This window comes from Vicia villosa, unplaced genomic scaffold (assembly GCF_029867415.1).
Source record: "Vicia villosa cultivar HV-30 ecotype Madison, WI unplaced genomic scaffold, Vvil1.0 ctg.000283F_1_1, whole genome shotgun sequence".
NCBI classification, from domain to species: Eukaryota; Viridiplantae; Streptophyta; class Magnoliopsida; order Fabales; family Fabaceae; genus Vicia; species Vicia villosa.
In genome coordinates, this window is record NW_026705121.1 from 1,088,863 (window position 1) to 1,098,803 (window position 9,941).

The window sequence follows — 9,941 nt, forward strand, 5'->3', positions numbered from 1 at the left end:
CACCCCTTCCTCGTCGCCTTCTTCTATCACAGTAAGGTGCGAGCTCTCAACCTCCACTTCCTCAACTTCGGAGCTACTCGCGGTCGTATTTTGTGAATCGTCCCACGAGCTAGAACTGGAGCTGGACCCCGAGCTGGACCCCGAGCCTGATTCACCTGTATGCAGAAGGAAATAATGAATTCGATTGATCATCAAATCCACCCTTCCACCGCGATGCAAGTGAAAGGGTGGAACGGCGAGCAACAGAACCACCGACCAAACCCCCTCGAAGAATTCGTTGATCTATGGCCAAGGTCCTCCACCGAAAGAAGATTAACTTAACATAAAAACGCGAACACACTCGGATCCAGCCCCGGCGAGACCGGCGGAAACCTTGGATCCGCCGAGCATAGCTATGAACAAGCCGACGGGCAACTCAACAGTGTCGGTCATTCCATGAATCTGACGGGCTAAAACATGAAGAAGCCGAGCAGAACCAAGAAAAATTTAACTTCTACATTGACCTTCCCCGGGCATCGCATGAATAACCCGGGGAGAAGGCCCAGTTTTCGCATCTGTTTGCCGATTTAGATGGCAAAATCAGTAGAATCACCTCATAAACCCCCCATAAAGTAAAGAGAAAGGCATTTAAAACCAAAAAGAAACCTTAGACGCACCTGATTCAGACATGATTTCAACGAGCTTGATTGCTGGAAAAACGCTGGCAAAAGCAAAGTCTGAGATTTGACCTAAAATGCCGAGCACGCAAACTGGGAGCAGAAAAGTTCCTAAATGAGGAATTTCGTTCCTTTTTATAAGGGGTTTTGCCCGGAATGCGAAACGTCGCGTCAGCTGACACAGATCCCCTAGGCGCCGCCACCTACCCCTAGGCAATCATTACCCTGCCACGTCAGCGAGTGTTGTCCACGCGCGACCTTTCGACTTTCCCCTCGGGATGACATCGCTCGAGCAACCAACAGCGGGCGAGGACCACTATCGCGCCGACCAGTAGTAGCAGAACTCGAAGCTCCTTCCTCGGAACTCCGACTTGGGGGTCTCCTGTTCTGGACTGGGCCGAGACTTGACCCAATCCACTTTCAGCCCATTTAGCCTTAGAGGCCCAATCCACCCTAAGCTGCTGATCGACGATGCTCCATGCTCGTCCCCTTCATGCTCGGCACCACGCTCTCCGCGAGCTGACTGATGCTCGGCATGAGGGCTTCCCACGAGCACCTTCCCTGCCGAGGATCCTGCTCCGCACAGGGCTCCTTCATATTCAACCCTCCGAATAATACGGATTCCACGTGGCTCCTAAAAGACCGCGTCTCCCTTGAACTTCGAGGCGGTTAACCAGGACAGAGGGCACTCACGCACCTCCGATATTTCCGCTCAGGGAACCTGGCAGTCTCCTAGTTGGGCTTGGAAATCCAACCCAATAAGCGAGATCATGGCCCAGCGCTGGGGGCTATAAATACTCTCTTTGACTAGAGGGTCAGGTATTCACTTCTTTCTAACCTTTAGCTCGTACTTGCACTCCTTTGCTCGTCTACTCACTTTGGCATCGGAGTACCTTGCAGGTACATCCCCCTCCTCATTCTTAGAAGATCCAGTCCGAGCAGCCAGCGACGATTCTTCTGATCAGGTACGATCACAACTTTTCACAATATATATAATATAATATTATATAATATATATGTATATAATATATTATATATAATATATTATATATATATATATTATATATAATATATATATATATATATATATAATATATTATATATATATATTATATATAATATATATATATATAATATATTATATATATATATATATATATATTATACATAATATATTATATATATATATATATATATATTATATATATATATATATATATATATATTATATATAATATATTATATATATATATTATGTATAATATATAATATATATTGTATATAATATATATATATATAATATATTATATATATAATATATATATATATATATATATATATATATATATATATGTATATATATATACATATAATATATTATATATAATATATATATACATATAATATATTATATATATATATATATATATATATATATATATATATATATATATATATATATATATATATATATATATATATATATATATATATATATATATATATATATATATATATATATATATATATATATATAAGCGGGTGTGATTTCGGGTGCGGGTTTCACACTACCCAAACCCACACCCGAACCCAAACCCAGTCAACTCGAGTTTTCACCTATTGACTCGGGTTCGGGTGTGAGTGGGCCCCGCGGGTTTGGGTCTGCTTGCCATTCCCATTCATGTGTATTTTAAACTCGATTATGATATTACCTTGTAAAATTGTTACATCAAAATACATGGTTTTGTCATCAGTAAAAAGGAGGAGATTGTTAGAACAAGATTTGTTTCTACACATCGTCTCTAAGTTCTGACGATAACAACACGTATATTTTATATGTAAACAATTTTGTTTCTAATGTTTTCTTAAGTGTGCAGATCAAAAAGCCTCGTATGATTTAGGACTATTGTCTAAAGAATCATCATAAATGTTTTCACCAGAAAAACTACTCTCTTTCATTTTTGTAGGTACATCAGTAGTTATACGGAATGCTGAATGAATCAGAAAAAAGATCTCCAGAATACTTCTCAACAAGTTGTTGCTTCGGAAGTCTCAAGTATCTCCAGATGAACAAAGTCTACAAGAAGTTGGTGCTCCAGAATCATAATCAAAGTCTACATCAGATGCAATTTGTCACATCAAGTTCAGATTTCAAAGATATGTTCATCAGAAGAGTTGTTGCTCATTACTCCAAAGACGTAGTCAAAGATCAGCTGAAAAGGATCAAATCAGAAATACAGTTTAGTTGATGACTCTTGTTCAGATATCTAGATGTGTTCCTCAGATATGTTGTTGCACTATTATTTGAAGACATTATTCTATTTTGAAAGGACTCAAACATTATAGCTCGTATTGCTCGTGTTATCTCATTATCAAACCAGTTATCTCTTCAAATACAAATTTGATCTAGGAAGTTCTGCTTCGATGATAACGCGAAATTATATCGTATATTGGACTTGACTCGTGTGGATTTTAATCTCGTTTCTTTTATTTATGTCTTGTTATGCTAGTATTATTGTCCTATTTCAGGTACATTAGGTAAATTAGGCCACTAAAGAGATTTAAGAGAAAAAAGAAATAAATAAATATTTGCAAGTAAAAGGTGTGACAAGAAGAAAAGGTGGCGCCCAAAACCACAACAATGTGGTGCCTGCCACCAAAACATGTGGCGCCTGCCACATCAAGGTGTGGCGCCTGCCGTTCAAGTTTCTTCCGTTCAAGTTTCCGTAAGCATTTACCTTATTTAATTTTCTACACTTGTTTACTTTAAGTCTTAAATATTATTGATTCTTTTATTTGTTTTGTCAATTAAGATTGTTACTGTTTTTGTTTCTTAGTTTAATATATCATTATCATCACCATGTTAATGTTTCTATTCTGCATAAATAATAACAATAATATGAGTTTCATGACAATTATGTCCGGCTAAATTTCCAGAACCCGGGATGTGAGGACCGTCGTTTCAACGAAACTCGGTAATTGAAACGACTTAATTTCTCATTAATTAATTTTTTGTTTTAGCTTTCAAACTTAATTAAAACTATTTAACATGTGAGTGAGAACCAATTAAGGTTCAGTCCAATTAGACCAAGAGGGTGAGTAACGAACTGGATAGTGAAAGCTAGGCATTGATCCTAAATACAATGAGAGTGCTTTAGGTAATAATAAGGATTTAATAACTTTCCGAAATACGCTTTTAATTGAAATGGGCGAGCAGGAGCAAAATCTCATGGTTAGGAGTGTGGCTTTAATCAATTAGACCGAGAGGGTGAGATTGAGTCTTTAAACTTGTTATTTTCTACTGAAAACGATTTATTATCAAGCTAACGCCGAATCATTGTTGAGTCCCCAAAATGCGACAGGAAATCACAGTTCTATCTCGCTTTTATTTATATTTTCTTAACCAAATTTTATTTCTTGTTTTTGCAACTAAAAATCCTTTATGATAGCTTTAGATTTACAAAGCAATAGTAGATATCGGTAGGTTGACTATTGGTTTTTGTGGGTTCAAGAATCTTATATATTACTTCGATATTTCCGTGTACTTGCAGATGCATCCGTCACTCTTCAAAAAGGCTTCTATCATTAATTCTGAAAGACAAAGATCTGCTCCTATTTTTGTTCTGATGTTCTTATGTTATCCTAACAAAGTAGTTTTCGAACTACTCATCAAAAGAACAAAGAAAAGAAAGTGATCTCTTCCAAGCTCACTACTTCAGAATTAGAAGTACATCATTTGAAGATAAGATCGAGAGTCGTTCTTTAAAAGATTTAGTACACCGGTCTGCTCAACAAATAACAAATATCAAGACGTTCGTACTATTCAAAAGTTATCTTCCATGCCATCACATCAAAGCTGCAAGCTACATGCTAAGGAAGAAACAGGTTCTTACATCCAACATCTACACTTATATCAGTTGGAAAGTAACCGTTGACTTATGAAGAAAAGACTCTTCTATCCTCTCAACATCTCTTTCTGTAAAGTCTATAAATGAAGATAAAGAACTCAGAAGAAAGTGCTTGCTCATTGGAAATTGAACAACCAAAGGTATTGGTTGCCACTGCAATAACCAAAGCTGCAAATTGCGAGTGCAAGAGCCAATCCAAAGCCCAAGTATTCAATGCAAGCGAAAGCTAATACAAGAAGCTGAAGCTAAAAAGAAGAGAGGCAAAAGAATGAAGAAGAAGAAGATAAGAAGATTACTACAAGATGCAGTTCAATATTATCATTAACATCTTTATAGAATCTTGTAAAAAGAAAGGAGTTGTTGCTAATATCCTGCTCAACACTTTTGTGTTGTTTGAACTTAAACATTTGTGTAATTTGCTTTATAGAAGCATTCACGTAAACACAATGATAATCAATTTTTATTGATTGTTCCTTGAGTGACTATTATTAGTCTGTATACTCAAGAAGACATTGACAGTTTGTCATCGTGGGAAATCTTCTTTAAGGGACCAGTTGGGTCAGAATTCTTAAAGGAGTCGTTGATCGTTATATCTCTTGGCAGATGGATAGGACTAACCTTTTCTAATAAGAACCTAGATAAATGAATGTGTTATCTTTCTATTTATTGCATGTGGTGACACGCAAATACTTCATTTATTTGACTTAATTAATGCATGTTTTCTAGTTGTTTTGAATTGTATTTGCACTATTATATTGGTATTTAGTTTGTTTTCAGGTACTTAGTCATTTTAGAGGCGTGTGCGAAGAAACGAAGCAAAACAGGCGAAAAAAGGGAAGAAATGGAGCAATTTACACACGAGACGTTGTCCGACTGTTTAAACCATAACTCGTAAACCGTAAATCAAAATGACGCCCTGTTCGAAGCGTTGGAATGCTAACGCAGAGATCTACAATCATGGAAAACTTGAAGGCCTCGGGCACCGTCCCCCTCAAACGAAATCAAACCTCCAACTTCCATTATTTCTCCAACTTCCCACTACTTCTCCAACTTCCCTTGTCTTCCACTATTTCTCCAACTTCCCACTACTTCTCCAAATTCCCTTGTCTTCCACTATTTCTCCAACTTCCCACTACTTCTCCAACTTCCCATTATCTCCATTATTTCTCACATGAAGTAACTTCCACCATTTAACTCTATAAATACCATCCTTTCATGACATTTCAAGGCATCCAAGCTCAGTACAATCTAAGCCATATACTTCACCATTTGAAAGCTATAATCCTTCTTGTATCGAGTTTGGATCATTTACTTTGAAGTTATTTATTTTTCTGCCATTTACATTCCGTTGCAATTTACTTTCCATTGTACCAGATTTAAAGACTCTGTTTGGAGCAGGTTCTTTATTTCAGTTTACTTTTATTTAATCGCCTTTTGTCTTGCACTGACTTTACTTGATTTATTACCTTGCATGTCTTTATTTCTTTACATGCTTTACTTTATTTAATTGTCTTGCTTTTCATTACTTTATTTTCTGTCTTGCTTTTACTACCATGTCTAACCACTTTTATATGTTTATCTTTATTTCCATGTTTGGCTAAACCTTTAAAGGTTAGAATGTAAGGATCATTGTCATGATAGTGTTCCAAATGTTGTAAGATAAAAAGCCATCCATTCTAAAGATAAAACTTGATTAGTTTTTTACTAAACAAAAAGGGTGAAAGTGTTTTGTCTAGTTGATTAGGAATTTTTAACATGTTTAGAAAATGATTTTAAAACTGTTTACGCACGCATTTATATATTTGAAATCTGACTCTTGGCCTAAAGCCAAGAATTTCTTTAAGTTAATCTTTCCAACTTAAAATCACTTTTTTACTAAGTTAAGTAATTAATTTCTTAAAAATAGGTTTGCTACTTTAAGGCTTGAAGCACCTTTTATAAGTGACAATAAAAGGATTGGATTAAAGAGTAAACTCGGTTCTTAGTACGCGAAAGCGACAAGTTCCTGTTAAATTGTTCCTTTCTATATGTAGAAAATATTGCCCCACAAGTAGTTCTATCTGGATACAACTGGAACATTGTTTGATTAATGTGAATCACATTCGAGCCTGTCTTTTATCTGCATTTATTTTATCCCTTTATTTTCCTACACTGCACACATCTCAACTAAATCGATCCGCCTTAGATAAACACCGTAACAATCAGTAACGATAAATTTGACTGTTGGTCTCTGTGGTTCGACAATCTTTTATATTACTTCGATAGGATGTGCATTTGCAATCAGATTTTAGAATCTAAAAACAGACTGATCAGCATGTGCTAATGTTTATCTAAATGAATATTTTTCTAAGAAGGGCAAAGTTTTGAAAACCCAATTCAAACCCCCTTTTCTTTTGATTTTCTCTACCTTCACCATACATGTTCTAAGGTACCTGAAATCTGTACTTACTAAAGGAATCATGTTTTCTGCTTCAAGTACACTGCAATTATTTGGGTTTGTTGATTGTAACTTGGCTAGATGCCCTGATACTCGCAAATCTGTCATTGGATATTGTGTGATGTTAAGCTCTTATCTTTTGCGCTGAAAATCCAAAAAGCAACACACAGTTTCTAGGTCATCTAGTGGATTTGAATACCGTGCTTTGGCTTCCATCACTTGTCAAATTCAATGGCTAAATACCTCTTCCATGATTTCCTGATTCAATTTACTCATCCTGCATTTGTGTTCTGTGACAGTAAATCTGTCATTTATTTGGCACATAACCCTATGTTTCATGAACGAAGTAAACATATGGAATTAGACTACCATGTGGTTTGAAAAAATATTCAATCAAAGCTTATCCATCTGCTGCTTGTCTCAACCCATGCCCAGCTAGCTGATATGTTCACAAAACCCTTACACTATCCAGCCTTGAAGTCCAATCTATCCAAGTTGGGACTTTGTAGCATATATATATATACCTTGTTGTAATTGCTGGACGTTCAGTGTGAATAGCAAGATATTTCTATGTAACTGTTCCATAACAAACTCCATAGATTCATCATCTCTTTCTATGGATATTCGATCATTCTTCATCTCTTTCATGGACAAGTTTTCTGGTCATTCCACCATTGACAATCTCAAACCCAAAATTTCATCCATAAGTCCACTATTTTAAACCAACCACATAAACTTTCTTAGAAATTGGAAAAATGAACCAAAAAACGGTGAAGATGAGATTAATGAATTTGAGTTTTCAGAGATGAGAAAAGATGAAGATGTTTGTGAATTTGGGTTTTTATAGATGATGGAAGATGAAGATGTTGGTGGATATGAGTTTGAAGATGAATATCAAACTCAAAATTTCATCCACATAATTTTAACACAAGTTCATATGTAGCAGATTTGGGATTGAAATATGAATTTTTATAATATTAATATTGATAGCTTTTAATTTTTTTTTGTGTTGTAATTTCTTGAGTTTTTAAATAGAATTTAGATGAAGCAGATAAATGTTTGAAGATGAAGAAGATGAACATTAAATAATAAAGTGTACGGTTGATTTTTTTTAAGTATATGGTCAATCATGCATTTAGGAATATATATATTTTTAGATATAAATTTATATTTTTTATTTGGATCTGTTTGACTATCAACCATTTTCATATACTTAAAAATAAGTAATATATGTATTTGTATGTGGTGGATTATTTGTTTCGATGACTATCATAAAACAAAACTATATGCAAAATCAATCAACTAAGAAAGATCGAAGGATTTATTAATCAAATACATAAATTTTATTTCAATTGAAGGATTTATTAATCAAATACATACATTGAGATGCAATCATGTATTATTATCTTTTTATTCTGTGTACATGTATCATTATCTAAGTAGTTAACTCAGGTGGTAATAAAGTGTTGGTTAGCTTTGGAGGATCTCCTCGACAGCTGCACACAGATTGAACACATTTGCAACCATGATTTGGAAAACGACTTTCACAATTTTCATCACGCTGACAGTGAAATGAGACAATAGGACCTCTTGCATCTGATATCTTACACATATCTACATGCATATAAACATCACATGATCATAATTAAAAATTATATCGTATTTATCGTAATAATTTGCTAATTGATACATTAAAAGTAGAGTAAGATTTATTACCTGATACAATGATAACGAAAATCAGTAAGATTGTAAATTTCAAAGTTGAATATTTTTGGACATCCATATTCACAATGGAAGATTGCTTGTACTTAGAACTTGTATGTGTAGGTAATCTAGAGATAATACCATGCTCTATTTATAATAGTTTGTATAAAATACTTTTAAAAATGTATCGAATAAACTATTATAAATTTTATATAAAAAATAATATAAAAGAGACTTTGTGAGTTTTAGAATTTAAAAACTAGTATAAAAGAGACTCTATTAGTTATAGAATTTAAAAACTAGTTTAAGTAAAAAAATAACTGAATAAATAGTAAGTACAAAATTAAGTCTACACGGTATTATATTTTATACTATAATAATTAATCATTTTCATATGTTTAATTATTGAAAATATAATATAGTAAAAAAATTATGTTCAATTAATAATAAAATCATTTAAAGTGTAATATTTTAAATATATTTTTATGATTGTGTTTTTACGCAATAACATTTTTTTTTTACAAATAATGTAACATATTTTGACTAAAATAAATACATTGACTTTCAGGAATTTTTTTTATATAATTTTTTTTAGAAACGTATAATTTTTTTTTGTATTTAACAAGAATGTGACCCGCGCCGTGCGTGGTTACCGATCATATAATGTTTTTGTATTTATTGTTTTATTTTAAATTTAAGTTTTTGTGCAATAAAAATTAAATATTTTAATTTATGAAAAAATTAATATATCATCATTCAAATGAAATATAAAATAATAATTGAAATACACAGAATGAGTTATTTATTCTAAAAAAATGTTGATAGTGGAACATTTTCATTAAAAATATGGAAAAAAAATTAAATGGTAGACTTTGAGTTCTCTATGAATATACATTGTGTAATCTATTCTTATTTGTCCATTTTTTATGTTATATTTCAATAGCTATATAATTTTTTAATCAAAATTTATATCAATATATTAAGTGAGTGAATAGTCATAATTAAATCATAAGAGTTACGAAATGGCAAAACAAAATATAATTTAAAGATTTTTGTGTCATATTTATATATTATTTCAAAGATTTATGTGTCATATTTATATATTATTTCATCAATGAAAATTTTAAATTATTATTATTGTGAAATTATATTTAATTTAATTCTTTATTCTTTCTTTATCTTTATTATTTGGTGTGACTACTAATTTAACAAGAAAAAGAAAAAGTAGTTTAAAAG

The 9,941-nt window shown here is 33.0% G+C and overlaps 1 long non-coding RNA gene across 1 annotated transcript; it reads right to left on the reverse strand.

The window, feature by feature from the left end:
* Positions 1–8,342: 8,342 nt before the first annotated feature.
* LOC131626373 (uncharacterized) lies at positions 8,343–8,819 on the reverse strand. Its single transcript, XR_009291116.1, has 2 exons — positions 8,718–8,819; positions 8,343–8,615 (listed from the first exon to the last, which is right to left on the reverse strand). It is a non-coding gene; the product is annotated as an uncharacterized LOC131626373 (long non-coding RNA).
* Positions 8,820–9,941: the final 1,122 nt, after the last annotated feature.